Below are 18,525 nucleotides of genomic sequence, written 5' to 3' on the forward strand. Positions count from 1 at the left end.
AGAAGAATGTAATTCAACACCGGCATAGAGGATACAGACTTTTTTTTTTAACACACACACACACACACACTTTCCTGCTTCTGTGCATGGAATTTGAGTCAGAGATTTGACTGTGGTTTAATTGAATCAAGAAGTTACACGTGGGCGTCAGTGGTTTTGGAAACAGGGGGAAGACGGGCTGTGGGGGTGGATGAGAAGAGTGTGTGTTCATGTGTTTTCACATAGACATAAAAACATGATTGTCAGGCTGCATGTGTGTGTGTGTGTTCACCCAGGGGCTCCTCCGCTGTGCGTGATGGTGTATGCAAGTCTCCGAAGACACGTGGGCGCGTCCGCGTGATTGCTCAGATCTGCATTTTTGATCGAACCTGTTTGGCTCGTAAAATGTGGTGAGCAGGTTTAATATCGCTTCAGTGATGGAGGCCTGTGACTTTTCCTGCCTGTGTGAGAAAGGAAGGAGGGTGTGTATGTGTGTGTGTGTGTGTGTGTGTGGGGGGGGGGGGGATCAGAGGGGAGAGACTCAGAGAGCAGCTGGAAGTGAGAAAAATCAAAGGCCAGACGGCAGCTCTGCTTATTGTATATCACATTATTTCATTAAGGGATGTTGAAATCACACTCTTAAGGAGAAAGAATAAAGGGACTCAGGGGTGGGGGTGATGGAGAAATGCTGAGTGAATAATCCTGGAAAAAAAATGGATTGCTCTGAAGTACAAAAGGACCACAACAGAAGCCCAGAACCTCAGCAAAAGCCCACCATCTCATGATCACAGAGCTGCATGGTTTATCTGGCAGGAGGTTCTGATACTTATTACAGTCATAATCTAAACTCCTGTGTTCGTGGTTCAGCGCTGAGGCCTGCACGCGCCTTGAAGATCAGGATCCTCAACAATTCCTGGCTCCGAGCAGGAAAACCTGCCTTCCGCGGAGCCACTGGGGAAGTTCCCTCGTGTTCCTGTTAGCTTGTAATAGCTTAGATCGCTGAGCTGTGGACGTTTACTCCACAGCTCCAGTTTGGAACAACACTGTTCCTGGAAATTTATTATAGGAAAGACCGATAGGTAATTGGAGGGAGAAAATAGAGGGGAAAGACAGCCGAAGGGAGGCCGAGCACTTGACCGAGAAACGGAGAGACAGCGTGGATGAGATACGGTGAGAGTCGGAGGGGAAAAACGGATGAAGTGAGGATGGAGAGAATTAAAGAAAACCACAACAGAAGCCCAAAGCCCACTAAATCCCAGTCTCGCTATGATGGTTGGGTGTGGTGTTGGCACAGCTTCCGACAGCACAGCCCCTTTCTAAACATCTCATATATACACCCGAGCAGAGACACAGCTGCCCACATCACAACGTCTGGCTGTGTGTGTGTGTGTGTGTGCGCACGCACGCGTGTGTACGTGTGTTAACTCAGCTGCTCCCAGGCTGACAATATGCATGCACTGCCTAAGCATGTCAGAGCCGTCTCTTGATCTCATCTGTCTTCTTATTGCCTAATCCCTATCTCTTTTCTTGCCCCTCCATCACCCCTCCACCTCCCACCCCCCTCCACCCAATACCCCCTTTTTTAACATCTGAATACGTCCTTAGTTGGAAACATGTGATCCTTCCATTCAGTGCAGGAGCAGCTCTCCCTTCCCGGCCTCCCACACATCTGTCATTTTCTCTGTGTTTGATACTTACTGGACTGGACCTTTCACAACGTCCCCGTTCACTAGATGAGATTCAGACCGTAGCCAAGGCGCCATATGGGTCATTCACGCACCGTCCCGTTGGGTGAAAGCGAGACCACGGCTTGGCTCATGAATGTTTTATGTGGGTTTACATAACCGTGGCTCGGCTCTTTGGTGGCACACGTTAAATGTACGACTGCAGGATCCCGTCTGCTTTCAGAAAGTGAAGCCTGTCCTCCTCTTCCTTGCAGCCTGTCGGTCTCGCTCCTGTTTCTCTCCCCATTTAAATGCACCTCTCCCTCTCTCTCTCTGTCCCGCTTCATTAAAATAACATTCTACAATCACATCCCGTCACATTACAAACCCGCTCTCCTGTTTCCAGTCGGTGCTGAAACTGCTGTTTGTGTTTCTTAAGCATTCACAGATGGAAGAAGTCACAGATGGGAGAAGCCAATTTACAAATGACACTTTGACAGAAAAACAACAAGAAAAGTTATTAAAAAAAACAGGCGTTTGTGATAAAATGACATAAATCTGCATCAGTGCCACATGCATCTGAACTATTAAGAGCCTCAATCTTTAAAAAGGTGATGGACCTAAATACACGGGAAGATTCCTGAAGTTATCTGCACACCAACGTTTCAACTCCTAAACACTTTTATACTCTGTACACTGCAAATAACACCTGCATTCAGTACATTCATGAAATTATTCTGACAAACAAGCGTTAAGACGGGAGTGGAAAGCTTAATGTTCTGGACAGAGAAATCTGTAACTGGATTGAGGTGATAACTCATTTCTGACACTGCGATGTCTGACCAGAGAACCGCTGGGAAAGTTTTAGAGCATCTTTTTAAGGACAATAAAATTGCTCGGCCATGGGGAGCTTTCACTGCAACACTGGAAAAGGTGGTTGACGGCAACGGGTGTTGAGGCAAAGTGTTAAAGTGCCCCCATCAATGTGACAATGGTAACAGCACTGCATTGACGGCTGCAGTCGAACTGGACCAACACCTCAAATAAACCCCAGGTCAAACTCATCCAATAAACTTTTCTCTAGTTAACTGTCCATACAGTTTGAATCCTTAAATGAATGTACTCTGCATGAAAAGGCCGTAAATCCTATATGGTAGACGTCTGCGAAACCACTTACAATTGGAGCTGAAGGTCTGCTCTTTAATCACGTCTCCATTGTTTTATTTCACATGCTTTGTGGTGGTGCGGGAGGCATAAAAAACGTCAGAATTCCTCTGTTCTTAACTGTATATACGTTCACAGATGAAGTCTGGCGCAGGCACAGAAATAGAATCATGACTAAGAGTCTACAGCAGACAGGATACTTCTTCATATCGGCGAGGCTGCTTTTTTTAAACAAAAAAGTGCAGATGTCAGCATAATTAATCCAGCCTTTCAAGCATGGAGACGCTCACTAATGCGTTTTAGCTGCATGGTTTATATTTTCCCTTCCTTCTTGAAGATTTCGCCTGTAATTCTGCAGCACGTTTGCCGCAGGATGCCCTGTTCACAGATGATTCGTCTTATTTCTGTCGTGCTTTGAAGCAGCTGGAGCAAAATCCCAGCCACGCTCCTGCGTTCCAGCGCCGGAATAGAAAGCTCTTCATTTTCTGGTGGATGTTATGGGTCCCGCAGCATTGAAGCCCAAGGTTACCTTGAGCAAATGAGTGGTTACAATGGCGAAACATCAGGTCAGCCATGAGCTTCAGTGGGTCAGTCCATTCCTGACATTTAGGTGCCTCAGTTCTTTCACTTTCAGCTGCTCATCAGAGATTTTTGTTATGTGGAAGCATGCCTCAGATTTTGTTTGATTTCTGCTTTCAATCTGCCTGCAATTATAGCCTGATGCAGTAAAACGTCAGATAACTACGCAATCAGAGAACCATGCTGCGCTCTCAGCACATTGTTTGAAAGGAGAATCATCTTTTCTGCACAGGTCTCCATAAAACAAACAGGGAAATATGCTGGTGTGAGCATGAATATGTTTCAACTGTATCTTTATTTATCTGGTAAAGGTGATATAAAGGGTGGAAAACGGCATCTGCAGTCATTTTAACCGGGTTCTCCAGCATTGGTTGTGGTCTGGCACCAGTTCCAAAAGAAGTTGCTCAGTAAAGACACCAGTGAGCATGAGTCAGCTGCTCTTTGCCCTGAGCTGGTTACCTCTCACCACTCATAAAATTCATGATACTTAATGTGTTTCCATGATGGCTCTAGTGACTATTTCTGCTCCACTTGTGGTTCAGCCTCTGCCGCTTCCCCTTTTTTTATGTAGTCACAATTAATGCATATCGTCTGGGTTCCCTCACCCTTTATAAATACACTGCTGGGCTGGGATTTAATTCATATGTGTCCACATGGGCTCTAAACTTCCCTTTGACCCGCTACCGAATGCGGCTCAGCTCATAACGTGGTCATTAAAAGATATTAGTGCTCATAGGGTGGAAGCAATAATCATCTCCTGTATAATCTTTCTCTTCCCCACAGTATCACAACCAGGTTCTTTATTTAGTCTCAGATTCAGTGTTTGAAATAAGTAGCTTAGTGGGGACCTCTGCTTATGTTCTTCCACTTTGTCTCTCCATTAGCTCACACACGATGTCCATGAATGATAAATGAAGACTGGAGGTCTGTCTTGTGCCAACAGAATGCATAATGCAGCGTGGAAGCACCAAACACATGCCGCACTTGCTGTGTCATGTCAAGGGCCGATCTGCCCTCGGAGGAAACCGCGACCATTGAGAGGACTTCTCAGGTATGTTGTGTCTGCCAAAAATCCTCAATAACATACTTTTTAGGGGTCATTTAGCATTTTGAATACCTTGATGGTGAAACCCAGAGTCGGAAAAACTGCTTCCAGTCTAAGTTATTTTGGGTTCCTCTCCTATATAATCAGAAAATGTGTCATCATCACTTTATATTGCCCCAAAATGTATAATTTACTCAACAAAGGCATTCACACGCCAATTTGAGACCATTTTCCTTCTGCGTTAAGCATTTGAGGATACATCACACTCATCACAGCATTTACAGAATGGTCACAGTTGTATTTGTCATTTATGTGTGTGGGTGTGGGTGTGTTTGTGTGTGTTTGTCTTCATGCCATCAGCTTCCATTCTTTCTGCTAAAAAAAACAAACACTGCAAACTGTCCTTCCCACTTGGGAGATAAAATAACTTTAAGCAAAGTGACCACAACTTAAATATGATTGTACAAGATGTCGGCGTTCGTTTATGTCTCAGGAAGGCCTGAGAGCAACATTTCCAACCCTTCGGGGAAGATTGTTTGTCTCTACCAGTTCTTCTGGAGTGGGTGTATGCAGACACGTATGCAGCATATAGGCATGTTTGCGCGCCTGTGTGTCTCTCCACGGGCCTGATTGTGTGGGTTAGGTACCGCCAGGGCGTAAGTGCGTCTCACACACTTCAGTACCGGGGGATGTGTGCCTATGCGTTTGCGTGCAAGCGCTCCTACTGTAGTATGTAGGTCACCGACATGTTCCTGATGAGGTCTGGTCCTCTGGAGACCTCTACAGATATGAGGGCCTAAATTAGACACTATTATCTGCATCTGTGTAGAGCCGTGAGAGAGCACGGCGGACACAATTATCAGACAAGAGCCCCACAGACATGTGTGTTCAATTTTATGCACATGCATGGCTTCCTGCGTAATAGAGCATGTGAGTGTCCATGTACGTGTTGAATTGCACTCCATTTGCAACATAATGCGTTTGTGTAGGGGACAGTGATGCACTGGTGTTAGCTGACAGGTTGCCTGTGACCACTGACAAGGGACTGTAGAAACCAGCCCTCAGAATTAATGAGCGTTGGCTCGGAGAACGTGTCCATATTTCTGTTAGTGAGCCAACCTGCTCGTGCGCCTCGAGCGCCATTCGTCCATCTTCAGTGTTCTGGCCGCGTGCATGGGGACACGTTGTCTGAGGCACTGGTAAAAGTGTTGAGGAGTCATGCATGGAAGTTTGCCGATTTAGTTCGATTATCAGTTTATTCGTTGCCTGAGACCATGCCGCCATGATGACAACAACAGGTGCCAAAGGAAAAAGGCTAAAGCCACTGATGCCATGCATCAAAACTGCCACGCACACGGATGTATCTGGTGGAAATTTGAGGTAAGGGCTGCAAAAAGACCAGTAGTATTGTCGGAAACGGCAGTAAACTTAGCGTCCATTGAAAAACATTAACTCTTGAATTACTGGACTGTATTTTAAAGTTATAGCATCAACATATATATTGATTCAGCTCATGAATGACTTCATCACAGCTGGAAACTTTAACAATGTTTGTTTTGGACTGTGCGAGTCCAACACACATACGACTGAATCCTCCTAAACTCAAAGATTAATGAGCTGCACTAATGAGGTTCTGTTAAGGCATTCAGGATTCCAATGTTAAGTCACTTCCTCCGTGACTTTATAGCCTCCTCCATCGTAACTGTTGACGTGGGACATGAAAATGTTGAATGCGATTCCCCTCCATTTCAGAACACCTCGCCATCCCCAGTTAGCCTAATGCCTGCAAAGCACAGGGACAATGCCATACGCAGCCAATCTGTCAAACCAATTTGGAATTTGTGCTCAGCCCAAAAGTTATATTCAACCCAGGAGGGATGAATGCGAGTGAGAATGTCTACCTTTGAAAAGCTCCCTGCTTTGACCAAATCATATGCTGTCACTCGTAAGCTTTAGAAGGCCTGCACTTTTCATCAAAGCCCTTGATGGCTACCTTTCACAGCACTGTCGAATACACCCTCAAAAGCTTCCCTCCCTCCTTTCCACCCTTCTCCTCTCAAATCTCTTTCTTCTCTCCTCCAATGTGGACTCCCCCTCTTGCCTCCCCCTCGCTTCAATACTGCCATTCCCCTTGTCCTTAATCCATCCCTCCCTCCTTAATCAAACCCTCAAATCCCCCCCCAATTTTTTTCTATCTTTGGGTGTGTGGGTGTGTGTGTGTGTCTGGGTAAGTGTGACTCTAGTTCTGTCAAGGTAGATGAAACAGGGAGAATTCAAATTCAACACAGTTGTAACTGCCATGGTAATAATCCGCCATTATTCTTCCCATGTGGTGGAAGGCTGGTGTTACTGGCCTTGTCTGGCTTTATTTGCATATTTGTTCCCCCTTTGTTTCTTTTGATGAATTATTTACCGCCAGCCGAAATGACGGCAGAGATCACTGACGGCTGCCGTATCGTAGACGACTGCTGTTCCTCTTTATGATTATTCCGTTTTTGGGTTTTTTCGCTCATGTTCTGCAGCAGGTTTGTTTTAGCACCGCCAGCCGAACCTTTCCATCACGCAGAGGAAACCGTCCTCCTTTGTTGTTGCAATGATTACAGAGTGGAAACCAGCAAGGAGAGGGAAAAAGGGACAGAAGGCAGAGTCGAGATCAAATGGAAAAATACTGTAAACAAAAATATGCTGCAAGTGCCACATCACACATATCCCCCATGCACAAATAAGTGAAAACACACGTCTCCCGACCAATCAAGAGGCTGGAAACATTTGTGAAGAAGCACTCAGTATAGAATCATTTCTGCATCAAGCACCATTAAAGTGATCCTGCTGGAGTTTAGATGAACCCTTTAACCTAAAATTCAACATTTTTGGAAACTGTTACCAGGAATTTATTTACCTGAGCAAAATAAAACTGGTGCTGGTTGTGTTTCCAACACACCCCAAGATTCTAGAATGTTTACTTCTTAGCTATTTGTTCACGTATGTGCCCTACATTTAGCTCCCCCGCCTTGTCGGATATTCTTCCACAAACCCAAAATCCAGCTCAAGAAAGATGCTCAAAGGAACCTGGGCCTCCAGGTCATTCATCTACTTGTCAAGGCTCCCCTTTTTCTTTCTTTGCTCCATTTTCAAAGCGGATTTTTTATAAATGAAAAAGAGAAGTTTGCAGCAGCACATGAGCTAAAACACGGCACATGCACGGAAGTGTGGAACCCAGCAAGTGCACATCCCCAACCCTCAAGACCTCAAGAGACCCTGAAAAGTCCAACTATCCTACTAAGTACCTTTTTTTTTAAAGGAACATTTCGGATACAGTTTTTTCCTGGGTAATTTAGGTGGAAACATGCAAAGGTTTTAAATTCTGGGTAAATGATAAAAGTTCCTGCTGTGAAAAAGGGAGAAAGACGCACAACTTTGAAGGTTATCGGCAGATTTAGCAAGAGAAATGAGCCCATTCCTCAGCATGCCTCCTGCTTCCGTAACCAGTCTGTTGTCCCAAAACAGGTGACACCACAGCCCGGTTCAGGAGTCAACGCTTCTCTCTCACACCCGGTGAGTGTACATCAAAACACACAACAAAAGCCAAGATAGCTACATTAACGCCTGCCTCAGTCATTGCAAAATATTACCTCACCTAAACAAGACAGACATGTCTCACGGTCTCATGTCAAATAAATAAGATGAAGGCGCCCACCCTGATGTTGAAATATCCCCCCCCCCTTTTCTGCTGTCAACGTGTCAACACTGAGGCCTTTCAGCTTGGAAGGAGTTTTGAGAAATCCTCTACTTTACTCACCTAAAATCCTGTTTGTGTGTACATGAAACCCCAAAAAGTGCAACAAAGAAGAGACGCTATGTTCTTTAAAACACACATGCAACCATCTACATGGTTTTTCAGCTGTCAGTTTTGGGCGAACTGTCCCTTTAACTTTACCGCCACGCACAAAACAGTCCCTCAGGAGTCGTAATCACGGTGAAATACATTGACAAGCCGAGAGGCTGCATTCACAGTGTGTCCTAAACACACACTGTGCAGAACACACACGTGCTGCCGTGTCCCTGTATGGCCCTATCCAGGAATAACAATGCATAATTCATATCCCCAAGTCTTGTCTGCAGACAAAAGTCAGCGTTTGCATTTATTATTTATCGAAAACAGCTCACACGATAAATCCTTTAAGAAACAGACTACTTATTTCATCTCCTCTTGCTGTTTCTGTTTTGGCAAAGATTTAAGTGGGCTCATTAGCAGAGATGAGGGGACGAGAGGAGATGGAGACAAAAAAAGAGCAGAGGAAATGAGGGAAAGGGATAAAGGTAGGAATTAATGAGAGGCTTATGCATCAGAATTTGATTTGTTTTTGGGCCTGTTGGGTTTCTGCCACATTATAATAATACACTGGCACAGCTATACCGGTGCGGAGCCCTTTGCCTGGTGGATGGAATGCAGTTTATCGCAGAGTGAAAGGAGCATTTACCATCGTATGCTAATGACATCATCATTTATTTGAGAGTACTCGCAATTCTTGTTCTTCTTTTACTCCACCCCATCTCCACCCATCTATCATCATCAATGGCATGAGGTATTATCTTCGCAGAGGGTTTTTTATTCAGTCTGTGACGTGGACCCATGCACGCACACACACACACTCACAGTCATTTTTTAAAGCAAAAAAAAAATAAATCAAATCTGCTCTCGCAAAGGTTGAATAATTGATGTTATGTTAAAAAAGGGATGAAATAATCATAGCCCGTTGGATGTTGGAGGAACATCAAACCCAGAGTTGGAGGTTGGCAGGCTGGGCCGAGCGGGCTAGGCCCAAATGTATTTGGGACAGCTTCCCTGTGAAATTAGCATGAACAGTGCAGAGTTAGAGGATTAGGAGGTTTTTATGTTCTGCCCTCCACCTGACACTGTGTGTGTCACCCTGCTTTTCCGTGGCGTGTCGGCAGCGAGCGTACCCGCATTAGCGCAAAATGATTTTCCGGGGGGAAAAAAAAATAGCTTGCTCCAATGAGCATCCCAGCGGCGCTCCCAAGCAAGTGGAAATGGATAAATGACTGTGGTGGAAAATGACACACAGTTCATGAGAAGTGCTGACCTAATGGGAAGATATCGCCTACACTTGACAAGCAATGCGTCTCCGGGATGCGTCGGTAGCTTAGTAGAAGCGGGCCGCGGCATGTTGAGGATGATAAAAACAGAAAAGACCCTGATAAGGATTGTGTAAAATGAATGCAACAGGAGGAAGTTATTCTGCCTTGCTGGATAATTAGCATGACTCAAGAGTATCTCTATGCTAGCATCTCCTATTTGTTAACTGGTTCCTGACAACTTTATACATTCTGCTCTGTTCTGCTATGATTTCACGATGGCACTCAAATGGAAACATGTGAAGTAGACAAGTGGGCCTCATTTTTGTTAGCTAAACCTACATAGAGTGCTTTACATCTCCTGCATGCCCACCCATCCATAGACACACACGCAGAAACCACCATGCATCATCACTGCAAATGAACCCATTTTGGGACCACCTTTAAAGATTCCCCCATTTAGAAGACACCAGTCCATGATGAATACATTCATATTCCAACAGTTAGTGCAGCCATGCATCTCTGACCGATAGCTCCCAGTGATTGTGCCGTATAGATTTTCCCATTCACCAGCAGAGTGATATAAATGTTTATTATTATAAGTGTCTCACTTTACCATTTGCCATCTGCATTTTGGCCCACCACTTCCAATTTGCATGTAACAAATGATCTCTGGGAATAAGATGCAGTTTGGTCCGGAGTTGCATTTGTTCTCCTTTTTTTCCTCTCGCTTCTGGGGTTGAAATTGGAATTTTCTAGATAGCTCACACACAAATGAAGGGAACGGTGTGACCGTCAGGATGAGTTGCTGGATAAGTGAGAGGAGCTACGGACGCTGTGGAAGACAGAGGGAATCCTTACAAAGAGCCGGTTGGGAGTGGGTTTGCTTTCGCAGAGGCACTCGGCTGGATCTTTTGAATTCCTTTTGCGTGGTTCATTAAAACCCTCCCCTTCATCATATTTCGCAACTTGTGCTCAGTGGCGCTCTCTCTTTTTACAATAATTAATTCACTGCTCCAGCCCCCTCCTCCGGAGGCCAGTCCACGTTGCAAGAAGACCACCTCACAAGGATTTTCCCCTTCACCAGGTAAACACAAAGGAAGAAAAGAAGCACATTATCCACACGCAGGCCACACAATGCTGACCACCAGCACAGCAGGAAACAAGCGCACGCCCCCCCACACACCCTCTTACAGTGCATGTTATCGTTATGAGGTGTTATACACCAGTGACCACCAACACAGAGTCTCAGTATTGTCTAATCCACACTAGGGCTGAATGGAGCGCTCTATCCAATGGAGGGATTACACTGTGGGATTAATGGGACGTCTGATTTCAGCCATCGTGAGTGCCGGTAATAATAGGAGGTTTACTGAAATCGACATTTCTGCGTTTGTACGATGACAGCCTTTTTAAAACACTGTAAAAACAATCAGGACTTTCACCGATGGCCTCGTTGCTGCTTCGGTCAGGACCAGAATTTATCATCCGGTAAGTGCTGTGCTTCCCACCTTTCTGCAGAATATTGGGGAAAGCTGGAAGCACACTGCCACGCGACAAAAGAGTGGCGTCCTTCTCCTGGTTTGGGAGTACTCGACACGGAATTTTTCCTCAGAGCAATTGGTCAGGGTGTGGAAGTGGGCGTGGTCAAGGCTGGCGGAAAGATGGTGCAGCCGTGAGTAGGTCTGAGGAACAGCTAGCCCTGGTGGCGTGGCAGAACGAGAATATATGGAGTAATTAGATCAAGTAACTATCAATAACAACAAGGACGACAAGATCGGAAACAGACAGAAGAAGTCAGGCCACAGGTGGGTTATCATGGTAATGTGTTGAAAGGTGACATCAGACTGCTTAAATACAGCTGTCTGAACCATGCAGCAGTTAGCACATGTGGGTGTTGGCGTCCTCATGACATGTCTGAACTAATTCTATATGCTATTACTGATGTTAGTCAACATTCATTACTTTTTTAAAGGGAACGTTACCTTACATTTAGTCGTTTGTTGCGTTCTTATTTCAACTGATATCAAATCGGGCCTTATATGAATGTACCGTAGCGTGATGTCGCTGTTCTGTAACAGCAGAGTTCTACTTTCTGCTTCCTCTGATCTGCTTCCACCTGCTTTTTCACAACTCTCCTCATAGTCACTGAAGCGTGAGGGACTTGAAGGTTAGACCAGCCTTAGTGCATACACACACACACACACACATACACACACACAAATCCTTACATCATCTGATGCCTGCGATTCATCAGGAGGAAAAAATAGAGAACGACAGCAAAGGTAAAAAAAAACACTTTAGATTTCACAGGTCAGTATCTACCAAACAACGCACACCCTTTTCTGAGTGCGCACAAAAGGAGTAAAGGTATGTTAATTAGATCAGGTCTGATTAATTATATTTTTGCGAGGTCTTCGTGAGAATACAGAGCAGTCACAGTCTTCAGAGCTCGTTGATTACATATTAAAGCCACACTGTTGAACCCAACCTTCAAACCGATGCTCGGAATTCTGAACAGTTTGGTTTCTTCACGCTTTTAAAAAACAAACACAACTGCACCGCTCTGCAGGCCACAGAGTGATTTCTAACCCAAGTTAGAAATCTGCTGCCCAAGTTCTGAAACACCCGGGTGTTTTATCCAAGTTTTAGGACAGCCAATAAAAGCAGTGAACTTCTATGGCTGCAGCAACTGTAAAGGTCCTAAAATGTGACTATAAACAATGCATCTGTCCCCCCCTTCTCTCTCTCTCTTACTCACACACATGGACACTCGTATTTCTCTCTTTGTGCGGACTTTCGTCTACATAATACATTTCCCATCTCCCTAGCCTAACCCGAACCCTCTCAACTACTCTCCTAACCTTAAGACCATGTCTTACCCTTCAAACTGTTCCGTCCTCTTGTGGGGCCCGGCCAAAAAGGCCCCGCTTTGCAAAAATGTCCCCACTTTGCTAGTAGAAGGAGTATTAGGGACCTCATGATGTGCCAAATACACACAAAAATACGCACACAAACACACAGGGAAAAGACAGAGGAGGTGCGCTAAATAAACACAACTATTAGACAACCACTGCTGGGAAAACTAAAATACGTCAGAATGAAATTTCCATTTTCTGACAACCCACGTTTCCAACATCTATAATTATTATTATTTTATTTTTTTTACTCCTGTTCTTTTCTTCTTCATCTGTCTGCTGCGGCGCTGACAGCTACACGCCTCACAGAAGGTAATTACCATCAGCCATCAGCTTTTTATTCTTGTCTGAGTAAAAAAAGGCTCTACAGTAAATGCTGATATATTCTTATATGAGGCATTACTGCACACTTTTATGAGGTGGCGATGAGAGTCGCGCGGAGCCCGACAGTCGGTGCTGGAGGAGGCAGAGAGGCCTCTGTCAGGGAGGAGGAATTTGAGACTATTGTTTGACTGGCGTCCATATCTGGGAACTGAGAGCGTAAAGCAACAACTCAGCACCTTTAGAGGTCACATGATCAACGTTTCTTGGCAGAAACAGACAATAAAGCACTGGTTGAAAGGATTGACGGAGGCTCAATAAAGCAGAATCTAACCCTGATGACAGCATCATTATTTATAACACTGACACTGCAGCTTTATGATTAGACCTGATTTTACATGTTTTCATGCTGGTAGCAGCCATTGTGTTATACAGCGTGAGTTCAAACCCCAGCACAGGTTTTTGTTATTTCCTTGAAACCGAGCTCAGACGCATGGGTGCTGACGGAGGCCCCGCCGGCAGAAGGTGTGCCACAGCTGGTTTTAGTCACGGCCAATTAGATCAGCTGTCATTGCCGCCAAAGCCGGCGTGCCTGGTTCGCTTTCGGCAGCCAGGGTGAGGATTGTGGACTCGCTGATGAGCGCAAACTGGATTTAGTGAGCAATTAATATCAGCTGATACACCAAGAGCGAAAAAAATAAATAAAAGGAAAGTTTCTGCACACAACTAGAGCCCATCGTCATGAATATACTGTAGTTATGAGTGAATATACATGACGTTAGCACTAAAATGAAATAAATCAGGATTGTCTTTCATTATAAACACACGGTATACAAATCAAACTAAGACTGCTTCGTATACAGTCAACTACTCTGGATCTTTTCTGGGCGCTCGGCTCAGCTTTATTTTCAGATTTTCTGTTTTTCAGTGTGATTTAATGTCAATATGTACATTTCAAGTTTTACTGCTAAAACTGCTTCCAAATGGGCAAATTGGGACGTCCGTGTGGAACCGAGGCAGCTCTTGGCAAGGGAAGCTGACACGCCTCATATGTTATGCTAAAAGAAAAAAATGGTTGAAGGGAAAGTCTGAGGTTCTAAGCAGGAAATTGGGGGTAAATTGGCACATCTCTGCGGCTTTTCATTAATTGCGCGTGTGCTGTTGTCGAGGTGTGGCGGGGTGACAGACAGATGGGCGAGGGCTGACACATGTTTTTGGAGGAGTTTAATATTCAAATGCTCCTCATGTGTGAATACAAACACCTGGGGTAATCAGCTAGCATAGCATGAGTGGCGTGCGGGGCCATAAGCCTCTCTGTGTCTGCCCGTCTTCTTCTAGTCTGTCTGGTGTCAGATACACTGTCATGTTTTCTGGGCTGATTAAAACCACAAAATAACAATGAAAAAACAGTGTGGAGGTAATTTTTTTGTTTGTGTTGCGTCTGGCTGAGCTCTCCTCCATCGCTTCTCTGTGTCACTTTATTTCATTGCTGTGGGGTGTGATTAACTGCCTTCATCTCTTTTTGTTCAGAGCATCTCTCCTTTCATTGTGGGTCTCCGTCCTTTCGCTTCTCTTTTCTGTAGGATTGTTGTTTTTTTCCCCTTCTTTTTCCTTTTATGACACGCTCTTCCTTTCGTAAATCAAAACCAACTGAGGTGAAATCAGGTTATTACTTCAGCTGTTTCTTCTCTCAGTCGCTGTCAGACGCTTTCTCAGTTTTGTTTCCAAGTTCCTGGAAATGGTAGAAGTGAAGCAGAGATCAGCCGGTCAGCTGCAGGCTGATGATATCACATGATATTAAGTGGAAAGGCAAACCACTCAAGTTCCGATGTTTTGAGATGGATGTTCAAACAGCCACATTAGTGCTTCTGGCTCGCAGTCTGGCTGAATTAGGGTTCCAAAAGTACTTCCTGATTGGTCAAGGATCCATAAAGAACCATAAAGATTTAAAAGCGCCAGTTACTCTTGGTTTAACTTTCGAAGTTAAAGTATTTGGAACATATTTTTAAATGCCCGTTGATGGATTTTGACTTCAAATCCTCAAAAATTTTAATTAATTAAAATGATGACAGATCCATAAAGAAGGTTTCAAAGGTTAACAAAAGTAGAGATTTTTTTAAAAAGATGGCACGCTTCATAAAGTTTGAAGTGGTAGAAGGATCAATGGCAACAGTCAAAATTAATTGGGAGGGTTAAAGAGTTGAAGGACGGAGCTGAGCGTGTTCTGGAAGCAGACATAAAAACAAGCTCGGCTGAAGACGGACGATGAAGACGCAGCAGCGTCTTTAACAGTGACGGATGATCAGCAGAAGAAGAAAAAAACAAAAGACTGGAAGGAAAGAGGGGAAAAAAGGGAGACATGTAAACGAAGCAGAATAACCCCACTAGTGGTGTGTTACACAGGAAATAAAGACAAGTCAAAATAAAATAACCTCATTCTGCAACCTTGGGGAGAAAAAAAGGAGAAGATGAATGGTGAGGTGTGGCTGCAGCCCTCAGCAGCTTCACACGGCGGAAATTAGATGAGTGAATAGAACAAGAGAGGTCACAGGAAGGTGCTAACGAAGAAACTGGAATGCAGTGTGAATGAAATGGCTGCAAATTAAAAGATTAGTGTTGGATTTTCAAGGAAATGTTATCTGTTTAGTAAGGCTGACACTTTAAATGCTAATCTTTGAGCCCATGTTTGTGTGTTTCACTGCAAGGCCGTGTGACAGCGGCAGGACCACAACGGGCCCAGTTAAACCACTTGAAAACCAGTGCAAATGGAGGATCTTAACCACCCGACCGAAATAGCCCTCATTTAAAACTAACAACCAACGACCCAACGGGCAAATGATCATCTCACTACGCTCCCTCCTTTGCAGCAGCCTTTATCCACAAACCTTTTAGGAATATTTGTTTTACTTGTTCAGTTTAATAGAGCATATTTTGGTGCAGGTTTGATGAATGGAATGGATTCATTATGCACGTCCCAGGCGCTAAACAAGGCACCGCTGTTTTAATCCCAGCAGCTTTTTCACCTGTGCAAATTACTGCGTGTAAACAAGGTGGATGGCGCTGGATTGATGTGGTTAGCCACTTCCCTGGCCGGGACAGGGCCCACTCTGGAGAAATAAGCCATTTCCTGCTCGCTGAAGGAACGGCACACTCATCTGTAACCTCCCGTAATTTGTTCCATGTGGTGGGCGGAGTTAATCTGCCGAGGATTTATAAGACTCGGCGGGAAACGTGTCAAGCAATTAAACCATTAGAGAGTTGTTTTCACCGTTTTCATTTAACATTTTAATTCTTGGGGAGCACAGCGCGATTAAGGAACATATTTAATGAATGATGCATTACTTTAATATAAACACCTGGATGTGCTTATTCTCCTCCGTGCAATAATCCCAACGATTTCCAGATGGGCGGTGATGAAAGTGGTTCTGTATGCACAACATTACGCACATTCAGAACAGCAAAATTCCAACCCTATAGCAACTCAGCTGGAGCCTTACGAGTCTCCACAAGAGGCCACAAACACTTTCCAGAGGAATCGAAATCAAGAGTCGAGACAACTTTTAATGAACACTTGAAGGAATTTGTCAAATTCCTGGATAGAAAAACAGCTTTCGTGGCTCCTTTGGTGTGTTCTTTGGCATCGGCCTGACAAGTGTTTAATGTACCAGCGCCGTAAAGCCGCAGATATATAGACTATCCAAAGTGAAGGAAATGCCAGGAGGGTGGAGTTGGCTACGTACAGTATATGATTTTCAACCTGGAAACCAGAGTTTGTGTCCTGTTTGAACCCAAACATCACTCATCTTTACCTTGTAAAGCCACATGAGAAGGTTTTCTGCTTCATTAACGCAGCATAGCATCAAAGTAGAGATTTAATGTTGAATTATCATCTGCCAGTGCTGATTGAATGGTTTAATAAGCTACTGTCAGAAATGGAATTTAATAAAAAGGACATGCTTTTGAGAGTGCGTAATAATAACCTTATATTGACGTGGGTCCACTTCAATGAATGTTGCTCAGCCTCGGCCACATGGAAGTGTGGAATTAATAAAAGTATCCTAAATGCAGCTATAATCTATTTAATTAATGTAATCAGATGAACAAACCGCTGGGCTGGAACGACGTTTGGATGCAGTCTGGGAAAAATCACATCAGAAGCTGCTGTTCCCTCTTGTAAAGGTTTAATTCCTATTTCTGTCATTAGTGTTACACGTGGGACTTTAAGTCGAACACGTGTGACATTTAGTTGCATCTGTGGGATAAAATGTTTGAAATCCAAACGTGCGTTCATCCTGTTCTCATCCGCAGATTTCAGGAAATGTCACACTGATGAAGGTACGAAAAACCCTCAAATTAATGCATCCACGGGCCTCCGGCGTGTTTATCAGAGTTAACGTCTCGTGATGAAAAGCCGGAATTCCTAATTGGTTCGTGTGGAATCTCTAAAAATAAGAAACAGAAACGCATCTGACTTTGAGATCTTATCTCATCTCCATGGCAGCTAATTTTGAAAACTGATCCCAAATAATCTCCAGGAGAGTTTGGATAAAACAATAATGCAACAAGTACTGCATTTCAACCAGAAGTGTGTGTGTGTGTGTGTGTGTGAGAGAGAGAGAGAGAGAGATAAAGAAGCATTCCAGCCACAGTTGCAGACATGTCCTGGCTAATCCAGAGGCCAAAGCACAGGCAGTTGAGTTTCCATGACCTCAATGTGCTGCAGAAATATGCGTGCACGTACAGTCCCCACAGACTTGCAGGAGTCTGTAAGAGGAGATTTGTTGTATCAGCTTGAAAAGGTGGCAGCTGGTCACACGCAGGCTACTTTTCCCTCGCAGTTTCCTTTGATCTTGCTGCTGATTCACCCTTTCAGCTCTTGCCAGTGATCACACATTGATCACACATTTGATCTTATAGCTCCATGAAATGATTGATGCCAGTATTGCGTATTGAAGTCCTGTATTTTACTTTGCTAATATCAAAGACAAATGAATGGAGAAACTATGGAGTAGTGGAAAGCGTTCTGTCCGTCTCGGTCTCCTGCTGCCGTCTCCATTCTCAATAACAATATTTTGTCAATGAGTTGATTATCAACCAAACAGAGCAACAGAAAAGTGTGTTTGGTATTGCCAGAGGAGTTCTGTCATCTCCACAACCATTACTCCTATTAGCTGACATTTAAACGGTTTCCAGAGGATCACCGTGGCAAATGACAGCCTTGTGAATTGACAACCGACCAATTAATCTGCTTTTAATTGCTCAACAGGTTTGCACAGTTATTATATTTTCTCCTCTCTGTTTCTTTCCAGCGTTCAGCAGTGAATTCCACTCTCCCTGGCCTGACTCACCACCTGCCTGACACGCATAAATGTGCTCTTCCACTCCTCTGGAGGTGAAGGTGTGTTGCAGTGTGTTGCCGTTCAGCCATGCTGGGATTTAACATATTTGGAAGAAAACATTCAGAATCAGAATGGAGAGAAGAAAACTGCAGCCGCCCCACTGATGACAGGTTTACACTGATAAAAATAATGGTGTAGTGAGGCCTTGATGGGCAACAATAACATATTCCTGTTCTCCTTCCTTTGAAAAGCCTCAGAGTGGTTCCACTGAAATTACCTCAGGAAAAAAGTTCCCTCTAACCCAAATGTTTCCCAGAGAGTGAGAGTTGGGGGTTAGGATCTCTTAGATTCCCCGGAATTCTTCAGTGCTGGCGCTGTGTGGTGGACGTGGGACGAACATATTGAGAAAAATATCGTAT

General features: G+C 44.3%; 1 long non-coding RNA gene across 4 annotated transcripts in view; it reads left to right on the forward strand.

Moving 5' to 3' along the window:
* The window catches only part of LOC130532677 (uncharacterized), a 72,840-nt gene that overhangs the window by 48,337 nt on the left and 5,978 nt on the right, over window positions 1-18,525 (forward strand). For all 4 annotated transcript variants that reach the window (XR_008952395.1, XR_008952393.1, XR_008952394.1 and 1 more), the window contains 3 exons: window positions 4,271-4,437; window positions 7,939-7,986; window positions 18,077-18,165. This is a non-coding gene — a long non-coding RNA (uncharacterized LOC130532677). The remainder of the gene's footprint in view (window positions 1-4,270; window positions 4,438-7,938; window positions 7,987-18,076; window positions 18,166-18,525) is intronic.

The sequence above is a fragment of the Takifugu flavidus genome, chromosome 10 (genome assembly GCF_003711565.1).
Source record: "Takifugu flavidus isolate HTHZ2018 chromosome 10, ASM371156v2, whole genome shotgun sequence".
Lineage (NCBI taxonomy): Eukaryota > Metazoa > Chordata > Actinopteri > Tetraodontiformes > Tetraodontidae > Takifugu > Takifugu flavidus.